At 37.3% G+C, this 13,799-nt stretch overlaps 1 long non-coding RNA gene across 2 annotated transcripts; it reads left to right on the top strand.

Moving 5' to 3' along the window:
* Positions 1-1,235: 1,235 nt before the first annotated feature.
* On the top strand, positions 1,236-6,245 carry LOC111932699 (uncharacterized). 2 transcript variants are annotated; one of them, XR_015273633.1, is made up of 7 exons: positions 1,236-1,491; positions 1,841-1,975; positions 2,448-2,632; positions 2,811-2,924; positions 3,174-3,228; positions 3,595-3,834; positions 4,701-6,245. It is a non-coding gene; the product is annotated as an uncharacterized LOC111932699 (long non-coding RNA). The 2 variants fall into 2 exon arrangements; XR_015273634.1 differs by lacking the exons at positions 1,236-1,491; positions 1,841-1,975 and adding an exon at positions 2,097-2,268.
* The last annotated feature ends 7,554 nt before the right edge of the window (positions 6,246-13,799 follow it).

Here is a 13,799-nt window from a genome sequence, read left to right as displayed (position 1 = left end):
AAGAAGTCAGCATTTTTCACCAGTGGATACAAATTGAAATCATCTTCAGCAGCTACACTGGATGCTAAAGGTGCTCAGGGTATACCAGCTGGGCTTCTAGTATTCTGTTGCATTTTCTGGGTCCAGCAGCTTTCCCAGGAAAACAATTTTGTAAAAGTCTATGTAATTATGCAAAGCTAATTAGACAACAGTGAAGGTAATATCACCACTTTCATTTGCTTATAACTGTATTATACACTCCCATGGATTATGTATGTTAGGGATTTGTGTTCCCTTTTTGAGTTTTTCACAAAAAATTGGAAAAAAGTACACTAAAATCCTTGGAGTCAAACCAAAGCCAGAGGTTATCCATAAGGTAAAGGAAAATCATATATATTTTTAAAATGTTTTCTGAGTCTTTTATGATGTTTCTACGTACACAAAAGACTTGGCAAGTCTTTTCTAAAGGATAGTCCCACCCCTTCAGAACAATCACAATGTCAGAACACTATAAGTAAGGGGATTACTACTATTATTATCATCATTATTACCTTCTTTGCATCGTTATAAGACACCCTGGTATTCTCTGATTAGTATAGAAACAAAATAATATTGGAGTCTTTTTGCAGGGATAAAAGCATATATGTAATAATGAGGTGTATTACAGAGTGACTTCACTACAATTACACAGCTCTCAGCCTCCTAAATACAAAGCACATGGACTCCATGGGTGGCTGTATCACTCACAGGTGTCTCCTGGAAACTGTGCTGCAAGTGGCAATTGCTTCGTCCAGGGAGAGAGATAAATACCATAAAATTGCAGCTAGGTATGGTGCAATTAAAACAACAGTAGAAACGGCTATTTTAATGAAAATATAGGAAAAATACATGGCAATAACTAGAGCTGATGATCGTTTTGGGAGACCTGCATGTCCAGGAAGAACAATTTGCTAAATTAAGTCCTGAGTACCTTGTAAAAGAGAAAGAAAATTGAGGGTTTTTTACTTTTTTTGTTTCTTTAAGACATAGGAATTCATATGCTGGCTATTGCTCCTAAAGGGATGTCCTGGGGTGATTGTGATGTTAAATTGTATCCCCATTCATCCACCTAGCCCAGAAATAGGTTTTGTATCCTTAAAATTTCATCTAAGAGTAAAAGTGAGTGGAGAAGAAGCACCAAGTCTGTTATCAGAGACTGTACTTGCTCCCCCCGCATCCTGGGACAGGGTTTTGACTACAGCACAGACAGACAACAAGGGACAGATCACCCTGGCTTTCCAGCTAGCCGGAGCAGTGAGGTCTTCCTGGACTGTTTTCTTTCCCTTTTCCTTGGAACGGATCAAACCTGCTCTGGACTGGGGACTCGGGGGAGCACCGGGAGCTTGCACCCGTGGACTACCAGGAGCCCAGCCTGGGCAGCGGCATTTTCCAGTGCCAGAGGGACTGATAACAGAGTGAACACCCACAGGAAAGAGTCATCTGAATTTGTCATCTCTTCAGAGCGGGCGAGAGGTTTTGTAATTTGGTATTGTTCGTTCTTGTGCTGGGTAGTGCTTTGCTTGTTAAATAAACAGGTTTTTTCCACTTCTCTCAGAGAAATCTCTTCCCAAACTGGTTTTGGGGTGGGAGAAAGGGGCCACATGGGTTTGCTTCCCGGGGCGGGGCCCATTGGAGGTTTTCTCCCAAATTTGTCCTAAACCAGGACAAGGGATCAGAGCATGCTATAGAATAGGAATTATCAAATTATAGATTACAACTTTCCAGAAGCAATCTCTGAGGTGTCAACATATTTTACAATCTTCTGGGGTCTTTCGATGGCAGCACTGAATATTAACAATCTGCTTGTCTATTTTCCTTATAGGCAACAAATCTGCTTTCATTTTCCTGAAACAGGGCTATGACAAATCGATTACAAGAGCTGCATCACTTAATTTTGATGAGCTCTTCCATCAAGCTGCACAGGACTTCATCTGCTTGGGAGATGTGATTCCTGAAGGTATAGGGCAGGAGGTTTTCTAACAAAGCAACAGCTACATCTCACTACTTAGGTTAAACACCTGAGCACCACAAATGCTAACGATGATTTGGGGCAAGCCAGTGATTCTGGAGGCTCTGTAGGATTGTGTTGAAGCAAATCTACTGAAAAGGAATACACTGTGGCTGTCCTGGATAATTTTGAAATTCATAACACAAAGTTATGAATAGGAAAAAAAAATTCTAGCATTTTTAAGCCCAAATGCTTATACTCATTCTACATAACCAGCAACTGCCTTTTGAAACAACATTTGGGTAAACCTGTAACAATGAATGGAAATGTGCTGTTAACGCATGGTGAAAAAAGCACCAGAGACAACAACCCCCCTCACAGCTGGTTGCTTTCACATGTAGAACTTGTTAAATACAACTCTAGTACTGCTCATTGTCTCATACTGCTGCCTTTGTTCCTTTTTTGTCTCATTGTTCCACAGGTGGACGCTGATGGAGAGAAGGAAGAATAAGCTGTTGGTTTTACAGCTCCTTGCAGTGAAAATGAATCAGTAATAAGAATCTGTTTCTGGAAACAGAACAGAACTTTGGCTGCCACTTTCCCAAAGAACTCAACCATTTCCAACCACTGGGAGATATGGCAGGGAGGACAGGGGCCAAGTGCATGGCAAGTTCAGTTCTTGTTTGGTAACTGCCAAGTTGCTCCAAACGCAGCTCTTGAAAACTAATCTGGAAGGAATTTTCCTGTAATGGTGACTCATGTTTTTATGGAATTGTTTTTACAATTCTGATTTCTCAGATGGTCTTAAAAGTAACTATAGTCTTAGTGTCATTTGGTTCTGCAGGAACAAACATAGAACATAACACGGAAAAAATTAAATGGGAGGTGGCAAAAGCAATTATCAAGATGCAATGAAGCCACCCTTCCTTCTCCCACTAGCACTGCTATGCATAAGCAGGTGAGTATTTCATACACTGAAACTCTGGAGACTAAAAGTGTTAACCTTGCACTGCTGTATTTTCTGATTAACTTACACCTTCTATTTTAATTAGAAATACAGACTTCTTTATTGCCTTCATTTCCAAAGGAAGGCTCAGATGTGTTACTTCTGGTAATTACTCAGTCCTATTAAGTCACATCTGAGTCACTGCTGATGCACCTCTTATACACAACACTGAATGTCTCTCTTCATGGTTATATTCTTGAGGTACTTCCTGTGCATGGGGATAGAGAGGACACCTATCAGTAAGACACGTCACAAGGTGAGTATATAGTTCTGTTCTTGCTGTTATACTCACACCAGAACTGGACTTCTTCCACTGCATTTCAGTCACTGTGTGGAATCTTACAGCTCACTGAACAACAGTAAGTTAAGAAAGGAGAGAAGCATTTCAGCTGGAAAAGACTTTTAAGATTACCAAGTCTATTCAATTTTTGCTCATCTTCCAGAAATTTAAATATATACAGTTCTGGGTATGTAAAATTGCTGAGAGAAAGCATTATTGTTGTCTCAACTGAGCAGGAAAGAAATTTGACAGCAATTAAACAGTTTCTCCAGGAAATCATGGGTATCTTCTCCCATATGCTAATGATGATTGATTGAGATATTATTCCTTATTCTTCCCTAGGACTCCTAAACTTGTGACAGAAGTGAGAAAATGGAAAAGGGGGGAAATAGAAGGGAAGTGTATCCTCCTTACACCCTCTTTGTTTTTCATTGCCTACAAACAAGTCCCTCCCTCTCACAGCAGAGCAGTTCAGCTGTGCTACTCCATTCCTTCTCAGCTTCCTTCTCCTTTATACAGGAGTTTATAAGCCACTGCTCTGCCTCACCAGTCTGATTTACTTAATCCAGCTATGAAAAGCAGGTAAATTCTAAGCTCTATTCCTCCTGCTCTATTCTTCTGTTCCTTCTTCCATGCATGCTGAGTTTGGGGAGGAAGATAATGTGTGGGCAGCATTGCACACAACTATCCTGAAGGAACGTATATTTCTACACCTAAATTTTTATATGGCAAGGGAAATTCGTATTAACTCCTTTCTCACTTCTTGCCTGAATCCAAGATTCAGTGCCTTTCATGTCACAGATAGATGGCAATATTTAATAAACAAAGTTCAAGCCTGTGAAAATCAGACAAAGCATGGCATAAACAAATAAATGTGCCATAGATTTAGCCTCTCACCTCTTAATTTTCTGCATTACCTTTTGCACCTTTATCCTTTATATATTATCTAAAAAAGAATAGTTTTGTTTTCAAGCTCCTAAGTCTCTCCAAACTTTGGTACCAAAATATGATGTACAAAGAGCTCCTTGCTGCTGGTACCATGTCTGTGTTCATGCCTCCATTTACTGCCTGTTTTACCAATCTCCCTATTTGTCCTCTCTTCAGTACAAAAATAAAACCAAGGTGGCTCAGAACAACTCATTCCATAACCCCTTGATAGAATGCAATTGCATGTCCCCATGACATCTGAGGCTCTCAAACTTCAGCATCTTTAAATTTCCTTCAGTTGCTGCTGGTTTTGGTTTTTTTTTTGGCTTCTGTTTTTTTAATGAAAAATTCAATGAAACTAAAAGGCAGTCTCATCAAGGTGTCATGGGATAATAGAATAAATTCTTGCCCTATTTTAATTAGAACATGAATCCTACTGAGTTTAATTATCCTGTCTTATTATAAATTTGACAATAAGGACAACCTGCCAAAAAAATATACATTTTTTGTTTGTTTTCCAGGAAAAGCTGTCACGGTCTATTTGCATCTCAGATTCACATGACAATGTACTCTGTGATTTAAGCTTTATTTCATGAACTCATTAAGAAATTCAACAAGCAAACCTGACAAACTGGGTCTCAACCCCCTTTGATCCAGACTAGTCTATCATGTGAATTCCCTGATTCACCATTCCAATCTTGAGGTCAGCCACAGCCTGTGCAAGGGTGAGGCAACAGCTCAGGGTTTTCTGTGGCTATAACATGTACTGTAATAGGACAACATTTACTGGAATAGAATATTCACATTTAATAGAATAGGAGAATATTTAATAGAATAATTGTATTTCTCATTTTATTAGAGGGAGCAAAAATTATCTTATCTTTAAATCCTACTACGGGGTAATTTCCGTGTTAAAATCTATGATTTATGGTTTTTTCCCCCGCAGCACTCTAATAAAATTCTGTTTATAAACATAATTAAATGTCATAGATGTAGCTAATTTAGAAATACTCTAAATGTATGAACCTTTATAACACTCTATATTGTAACTTTATTGAAATGCCATGATTCATAGCAGTAATAATTTACTTGCTGTTTTTCAATATGTTGATTAACAGAGCTAAATTTGTAACTTCATAAACAGCAGTGCAGTAATGTGTATGCTAGAAATGAAAAATAATTGTTATATTAATATTTTTACCTTACAAATATGGCAAAACATGAGAAGTTATATTTATGCTTTCCCAATCCAACTATTAAATAAAAAAGATTGTTTTAATTTGAACTGCTTTTTTAAAAAAATCCTGCCATTCTTTCTGCAATTCCTCTCAGTTAGTACCTTCACTAATGGATTAAGCAGTCCCTTAAAAGCAATTAGATGGGGAAGTGTTACAGAAGAAGCTATTTTAATTTGTAAAGCATTAGACTGGATATGAAATTTTCCTATAAAAAATACTTGGCAAAAAGAATACTCTTAAGTATAACAGAACTTGAAGAAGCAATGCGTGTAATACAGCCCTAACCATATTACTGTCTGAAATAGGAAGAAATATTAAGGAATAATAGAGATGGAAAATAGTAAGAACTTATTAGAAACTTCTCTCCAAAATAAGGAACTCCAACTATTCTAATTCAACTTCTATGAGTATTTAAGTCAATAATGTGCTTCCTATTCTTGCTTAGTTGATCTAGAGAAAGAAATTATATAAAATATTTAATATTTGGAGAGGGGGTCAGATATCTGACTTTACTTTAGATTTATATTTATACAGCAGATCAATCTAAAGTAAACCTCTTGACAGATTTAGATGCAAATTTAATTAATCGTAGCTAAATATTTGCTTTTCTTTTAAATGTTTTATGTACATTACACATTCATTTCCTCCCCCTTTTTCCTCTGTTGATGAGCTTCTTCTGTGGCAGATTATGAAAAGTAGATAGAGGGAAAATTAGGGAAAGAAAGCATAAAAAGTTACTATTTTCTTCCTTTTATAAAACAAGATTAATGTAAACCAACACATACAACTTAAAAGCCCAAAACAAATAAACCACAAAACAAAGCAAAACCAGAAGTAATGTCTTCATTTCAGTAGAGGCAGGAATATCACACAAATCTTCAGCTGAATCAGATTTAGGGGCTACTTTGGCTTGAAAACTGATTCATCGTAGCAAGATGCTGAATGAAGATATCTCTGCGTGATGCACCAGTGCCAACATGCTGGGTCCAGCTCCAGCTCGTCCCTCCCAAGCGCAGTAATGTGAGGGTGCAATCCCAGGGGCAGTGGCCCATCCTCAAAAGCAGTCTGACAACAACTCTGTACAAAACACACTTCTGACTTAATCCTTCTGAAATGAATTCTCAAAGCAAAAAGAAATTATTTCCGTATGTGTTTTAAACACATCATGTTAAACCCAGTATTATGGCACATAACACAATGCTGTAGAGTTTTAGCCTAGGTCAACACAACCTCCCCATGATTCTGGGTGTCAATAGCATAGAGGTCTGCTAAGTACCACAGACTAGTCCAGTGTAAATTCTGATCCTCTGGCTGCTGCTCCAGCTATCTCACTTATAAATCCTCATATTGCACGTATCCTACACAACTCTTTCCTTGTTATCAGTCAGATATTTTTATAGCCTCGTGTCTTCATGTATCCGAACATCCAAGCCCCCCTAATTTCTGCCAGGGTTCCTTCTCCCATGCTCTGGGGCAGCAATGCAGCTGTTTCTCAGATGTACTGCAGCAGCACAACTCCAAGCCCAAGCCCTGATTCCAGCTACCTGACTAAAGTCACTGTAGGACCATCACTGCTGCTATTTTCTGTATAGTGACTCAGACTTACTGCATCCTTGAAGAGATGTCTGGATTCACTCCTGCATGCTCCTAATTCTCCTCCATGCCAATGTGAAATGAAGATATGGAAGGCCTACTAAGCTGCTATGTATATGCATATGTATATGTATATGTATAGTGATTTATTGTTAATGTATGGAATCTGAAGACCAGAGCACATCTTCCACCTTCAGATAAAGCTGTGCTGCCAAACCACAGAAGATTTTCTAATTTGTCGTGCAGTTAGGTCTTGTTTACATATGTAATGTGTTTAATAAACACCGTGAGATATCATAATGACCAGAATTAAGGCAACAGATATTCCAAATAACCGTGATTTTAAAAGGAGAAAATTATGAGGGTGCTTTAGGAAATTGTATGTTAAATTTCAAATATAACATATGGACTTGGTGTTTAAACCCCCTAATGAGCTTCTAGCAGTGTTCAGACTCAGAAGACCTTGCTAATTCCATTTTCTGGCTCTAAGAACCAGTGATGACAGAGACCACTTGGAGAGAGTTACAAGAAAAAATATTTCCCTGGCCCATAATAATACATTTATATTTTTTAGTAGCAAAACTCCCTCTTGAAAACATACTTCTTCATAATCCTAATTTTAAAAAAAATATAAATTAATTTCAGGACATTTACAAATATTTCAGCAAAATGAACTGTGAGTTCTCCAAAAAGTAATAAAGACACATGAGCTGCCACGAAAAACAAAGGTAAATAGAACTGAGAGTAATGAACTTAAGTGAAAAGGGAAGAAGATTCTATTTCATACAGAGAAGTGAAGTGACAGTATTAAAATACATGGAACACAATCTGTGGAACATAGGGAGAATTATGTAACAAAGTACATAAATCAAGGTCAGAGGATGTAAATCAGGTAGGAGTAAATAAGGTGGAAATGAGGAAAAATATTCTAATAGTAATAAAAAATACATTTTGAAATACATGGCATCTAGTAGGAAAAAAAGCCATTTAGCTATATTTTAGTTTGTAAAAAGGACTATATGATCTGAATTTTGCTGATGAATGGACAGATCCCGTGAAAGAACTGAGCCAGTTGTCATTGCCTGACTGCTTTCAGCTATGTTTCCAAACAGGGAGAGCATTGTCCTCTGCAAAGATCCCCAAATATTGATTTCTGAGAGAAACAAAAGGCATTTTCTCAGGTAAGCACCTCATAATTCAGCATAAAACAGAAAACTGCCCTCTGAAAATGGCTCCACTGTTTACTCAGAACTATGAATTCTGTGCTGGTTTAAAGTGGTTTGAATTTAGGCAAACATGTAGAACAAGTCAGGAAATAAGGAAAGAGAGGACCCTGTGAGAGAGCAAGAAGTTATCCAGATAGATCGATTTATGCTCAGTTTTGGGGTTTTATTGGTTAGTTTGAGGTTTTTTTTCCTAGCAGAGGTGTGTCACCTAAGCAATCAACACTATCTCTATCTCCCGCAGTGAGGTCTCAGGTCTCTTAAGTCAGAGGTTTTGAGTCAGATTTGGGGAGTTTCAAAATGAACAAGTCAGAATTCAGTATTTTCTACCTAATCCTATAACAAGTTTGGTCAGGAGTAACTTAGGGAAAGACCCATAAGAGACCCTGAGTACCTGAGCAGAACCCCACAGCCCTGGAGCGTCTGTCTTTGTGCAGCACACCTGGAACTACTGTGCTGACCCACTGGACCTTCCTCCCAAAGCACATCACCTCCCTTGCAAAGTAGGGAAGTTATTTCATTTGTTGTGCCAGACATTAAAATGTTCTGACATCAGCTCCATTTAGTCTCCATGCTGACAACTTGGTCTCAAAACAAGCACAGCTTAAAAGTACCTCTATTAGAAGGCACCAAGGTCTTTTGGATACTACAGTGCTTGTTATGGTTTAGGATACATGGAATACTTCTTCATCCATGAATTTTTTCACTTTTACAACTCGTCCCTGGGTAACTTGAAGAAGGCAACTGGACAGTTTCCAGCGTTACGTTTCAACTCCAGGGTTTTGAACAGATATAGTAAATTAGTTATAGAGAGACCTAAGAATTATTAAAACATAATAACCACTGATCCTTGGGAAATAAAATTCTCTTGATTCTAGTTATCCTATCATTCACCTACAAAAAATCTCTTCAACGAACAAGACCAAGCTGAGATTCTGGCCTGAGGTACAACACAGTTCTCATTTAAGAAATTGTTACTCTTAATTTTGAAAAGCCTAAAGGCTATTAGGAAATATCAGTGCATATAAATTGCAATATCATAAATTTTGTGATATGGATACTATGGTATATAAAAACACTGAAAAATTTTAGAGCAGGTCTTTATACAATATATGGTCTGCACTCATCTTTCTTATTCAACTCCTGTGCTAGCATGATTTGTAGTTCAACTCAGTCACAACATAAACCTGGTGGAATGTAATTATAACTCAGATTATATCTGGCAAATATAATTTGTATTCAAATCAGAAAAAAATGTGTTCATTCTAATTTAGGTATCTGGCAATATAAGGACAATGGAATTTGCAGTACCATCAGTTTTTGAAAGACTTTCTGACTGCATTTATTAGTCACATATGTAGGATAGGATTCTGTATTCTTAGAAATTATGAACTAAATTACATTTTGTTTGCTTGTTGAAAGGTTGGTTGAATTTACCTTTCCCTCCAGAAGTGTTCTCCATCTATAAGCTAACAACTACTTATTATTTATAATAGAACTATTAGCCACGGAGAAAAGTATTTTCATGCATATAACATCCAGCTGATAAACAAATGATAAACTTCTCCAGAAGTTTTCAAAATAACATTTGCCTTTAAAAAGGGCACCCTGCAAATACATATCAGGCCAGATAATTGTTTTCCTACTCAGTTTTTAATCCAGAGCAATTCCAACACACTCACTGCAATTTTTGTGAGTTCACATCACAGTAATTGAAATCAGAATCTGGATCGGTTTTTCAAATACAACAGTTGTTTGTTCAGCTGGTCACACATTTGTAAGTAATTTCTAGTGCTTTAAAATCATGTCAAATGGATCCATCTCCCTCTCCTGCCTCTCACAGAATGAAATTAAATTTTCTGTAGCTCAGAAAGTGTTCAATCTTGCAACTTCCTGTGCATTTTCAGAGAAGTTTTCCATGCCAGTCTTGTAATAGTTGAATAGATTTTTTTACTACAGTCACATTAACTAACTGATATACTTGTAGCAGATACCCTGCTTTGAAATTAGAACAGGACAAGAGCCATAATCTTATTTAGCTTACTCATTACAAGATTAGTTTCTGGCATTACCCCCCAGAGTAAAACATGTCTGAGGAAAGCAGTCAAGGGCTTCCCATGCATCTATTTCACATATTTGTAAAAAATTAGATACAGATTTTATAGGTAGCCTGAAAATGTGGCGATGAAACAGCCTGTGTGATTTACGCTGCAGAAAGTGCACAAGGAAGACATCAGTGGAAAGCAAGATTTGAAAAAAAACACTTGCTCAAGAGGAAGTTAAACTGGAATGTGTGGCATACACCAGCAAAGGCTCACAGCCACCCCTGACCTCTGCCCTCCCTACTCCTTCCATAAGGGATTTTCTCCTATAAATGGGATTAGCAGCTCATTTGCACTATTCTGCTGTTAAATCAGCCCCCAGAGGAGCTCAGCATTAGAGAGGGCATCATGGCTTTTTTCTCTGAAAGGTGCTTGTCAGTGGTTTCGTAATTACCTAAGATAAATAGCTGTATGTAACTGTGGGACCAGCATGCTGTTTTTAAGACCTGTTGTGGCTTCACTGGAAGTCTTCTGGAAACAGTAGGAGATTCTACAACTGTCTCAAAGGTTTACATTAAGATTAATTAACTGAACTACCATCCAATAGCCGAAAATCACAATGTATAAAGTATACAAAGGTAAAATGAGGAATTATGAAATTAAAATGTTAAGTTACTCATCCTAACTTACCCAGAGTTCATAGAACTGCATGTATTCAGAACTTTTCATCAACACAAAACTCAGCCCTGCCTCAGGCACCTCAAGACCCCAAGTTGAGATAGGAGCCTGCAGCTTCCATCACACCATTGTTGTGGGTATCCATCACCATACAGACCTGCTCCTCAGGGTTGAGTGATGATGGATTTGAAGTCCACTGGAGCCTCCCTGATGGCTGACCTTCCTCCATAAATATCAAGTCAGGTTCGTTTAGCTGGATTTGATGGTCCTTCAGGAATGCTGGAATCACTGCTCATGAGCCAGTCCTCCTTGCAAGCCCCTCAACCAACAGATCACATGGCTGGTTACATCTGTTCATCCCAGCATCTTGAACCCAAGGGCAATATCCAGTGCCTGCCATTCCAGTAGGATACAGCAAAGTGTAGCAGATGTTTTACATTGATTCACACAGATAAAGCATAACAGGTTCAGTATAATATGTTCAACACTCCCATGCTGCTCACATGATATTTAGAGAGTCTTGTGTCCTCTCACAGCTGCATAATTCTTAAATATTTATTTTCTTGCCTATTTCACCTATTTGTACAGAATAACCAACAATTACACATGAGGAAAAATGCAACATCACATTTTTTTAATTTCAGGCTGCTTTCAACCATCCCTTTCACTGTTTTCATGGGATCACTGCAATGGTGCAATAGCTCAAAATGTCTAACTTTGTAGAAAGTTCTGCTGCACCTCTTGTAAGAGCCAGAAAAGTCCATATTTCCCACTCTGTGCATTTGGTGTAACACACATAAATTAAAAACATAAAATGAAATGAAGTAACATTACAGACAATATCTCACTCATAAGAGAAATGAAAACCCAAAAGCCTATTGTTATTCACAATTGGTGGTCAGTTAAAAAAGAGTATCTGACAGCTCCAGCTGAAAACAGTACAAAAGCTGAAAAAACTCAGTAATTCAAAAGAAAGGCTTTGAAGTCAATGAACTGCAGAGTCAGGATCTTATTCAACAAGATGCAAGAATACATGCCCAACTTCAAACATCTAAGTAGGCCAGCTCAATTTATTTACATTATGGCACCTTTTTATAAAAATGCAAATGAGAATAAGATACATCTACTTCAGAGAGCACCTCCTGAAAGTGCAGTCTGAAACTAGCTGAATTCAGAACTGAATTACACACACTTTATGGCCATGTGAAATCCCAGGATGGCACTGCCTTATACTTCAGTTCCAGGCAAGGTTATTTAGTGTTACATCTTATAAGCACTTCATTTGCACATTTCTGGACCTCTCAGAAGATCATAGGCTTCCACCTGAGTAATGAGTCAGCCTGAGTTAGAGGTGGTACAATGTGACATTACATTTCCACAAAGCTCTTGGATAGGGAAATAAACTCCCAAACTAGTTAAATGAAAAAAAAATATATGAATGTGAATTATCAGATGCTTCTGGTCTGGAAGGATGCTCATTTTAACAAAGCAGAATCTTTGCATTGTTAAAAAATTTAGAAAATAATAGCAACATATAAAATATTATGAAGCAGAGCTCCAACTGGCAAAAACTCAATTTGTGGATCTGTGCAAGTGCTGTCAGCTATGAACATGTGTCTGTGTCAAACTGCAGTGAATAGGAAGATAGGATTTCAGTTTACTACAGGTTATGAATATTTGATAGATACTGCTCTACCTTAATGAAATTCTTCAGCGACATAAAAATACAAAGTTCGCTCAGGGTGGTATCTCAGCAACATGATTAACTTAAACCTAAGGTGGTATTTGTTCCTCACTGCAGAACATAAAACGAATTTCTCAGTTCAAATAGTTTTATAAGTCAATGAAATTAGCTTGTGGACTGTTTTAAGAGGTTTTGGCAGTAAGATGAGTTTACTAATACCAGTAAATTTGGGAGAGTGCAGCACTCTAAGGGTGCTGATGGCATTATATTTCCCTTCTTTGCCAATGGTAAGGTTCTAATGGGATTGTTTAATAAAGACATAAAATAACCTGGTCTGGAAGTCTAGTCTGTGTTTCACAGGGTTTAGTAATTTCTCGAGAGTTTGCAAGGACAGGCTAGATAATGGGAAAGTTAGAATAAATTAAGAGATAAAAATAAATTTGTGCAGCATGTAGACAGCATGTAGACTGTGCATAAAAGGCACATAAGTTTGAAGGGAAGTCTGTTAAGTGGAAAACTGCAACTGCCTGCATGAACTCTCTTACTCTATATCCTGTTCTGCTATTTTTATAATGTTTTTTTACAACTTTCATCACTAAAGAAAATGTTCAGATTATAGAGTTTTATACTTCAATTTGAAACAAATAATTTAAAACTACAACTGCCTTTTTCTACCTTTCTATGCATTTTCAGTGTATAAATGAACAGATGTCTTAATTTCTTTGCTGTATCCCTGTTTCCTATATGTATTTGTAAAAGACACATTAAACAGTACAGACTTTTTTAAACCATCTTTTTCAACTGGCCATTTCTCATACTGTACATCAGGTTTTCCTGTTTTCTTATTCAGTGACAGTTTTCACTTATGTACCTCACTGGCACAATGTAAGGACAAGCCTCAGTTCTACAGACACTGAAATTATACCTTTCAGAAGACAAGTGCTATTATTTATATTACTTGTTTGGGGGTTTGAAATATAATTCAAGCTAACATGTATTTTAACTGAATGCATATATTAAGAAGAGAATCAGGTATTCAATACCCTCTCCACTCAGAGTGGAGAACAAAAAATATATGCAAACCCAAGTAAATATTCCCAGAAGCTTTTGAGGGGGTTGGCATTTCAAATAAATTTACTGTTCCTTCCAAAGATGTAATTCT

Source organism: Cyanistes caeruleus, chromosome 9 (genome assembly GCF_971803275.1).
Source record: "Cyanistes caeruleus chromosome 9, bCyaCae1.hap1.1, whole genome shotgun sequence".
In the NCBI taxonomy this organism is placed as follows: Eukaryota; Metazoa; Chordata; class Aves; order Passeriformes; family Paridae; genus Cyanistes; species Cyanistes caeruleus.
The sequence above is the reverse complement of the archived record's forward strand: the minus strand, read 5'-3'. Positions and strand labels throughout refer to the sequence as shown.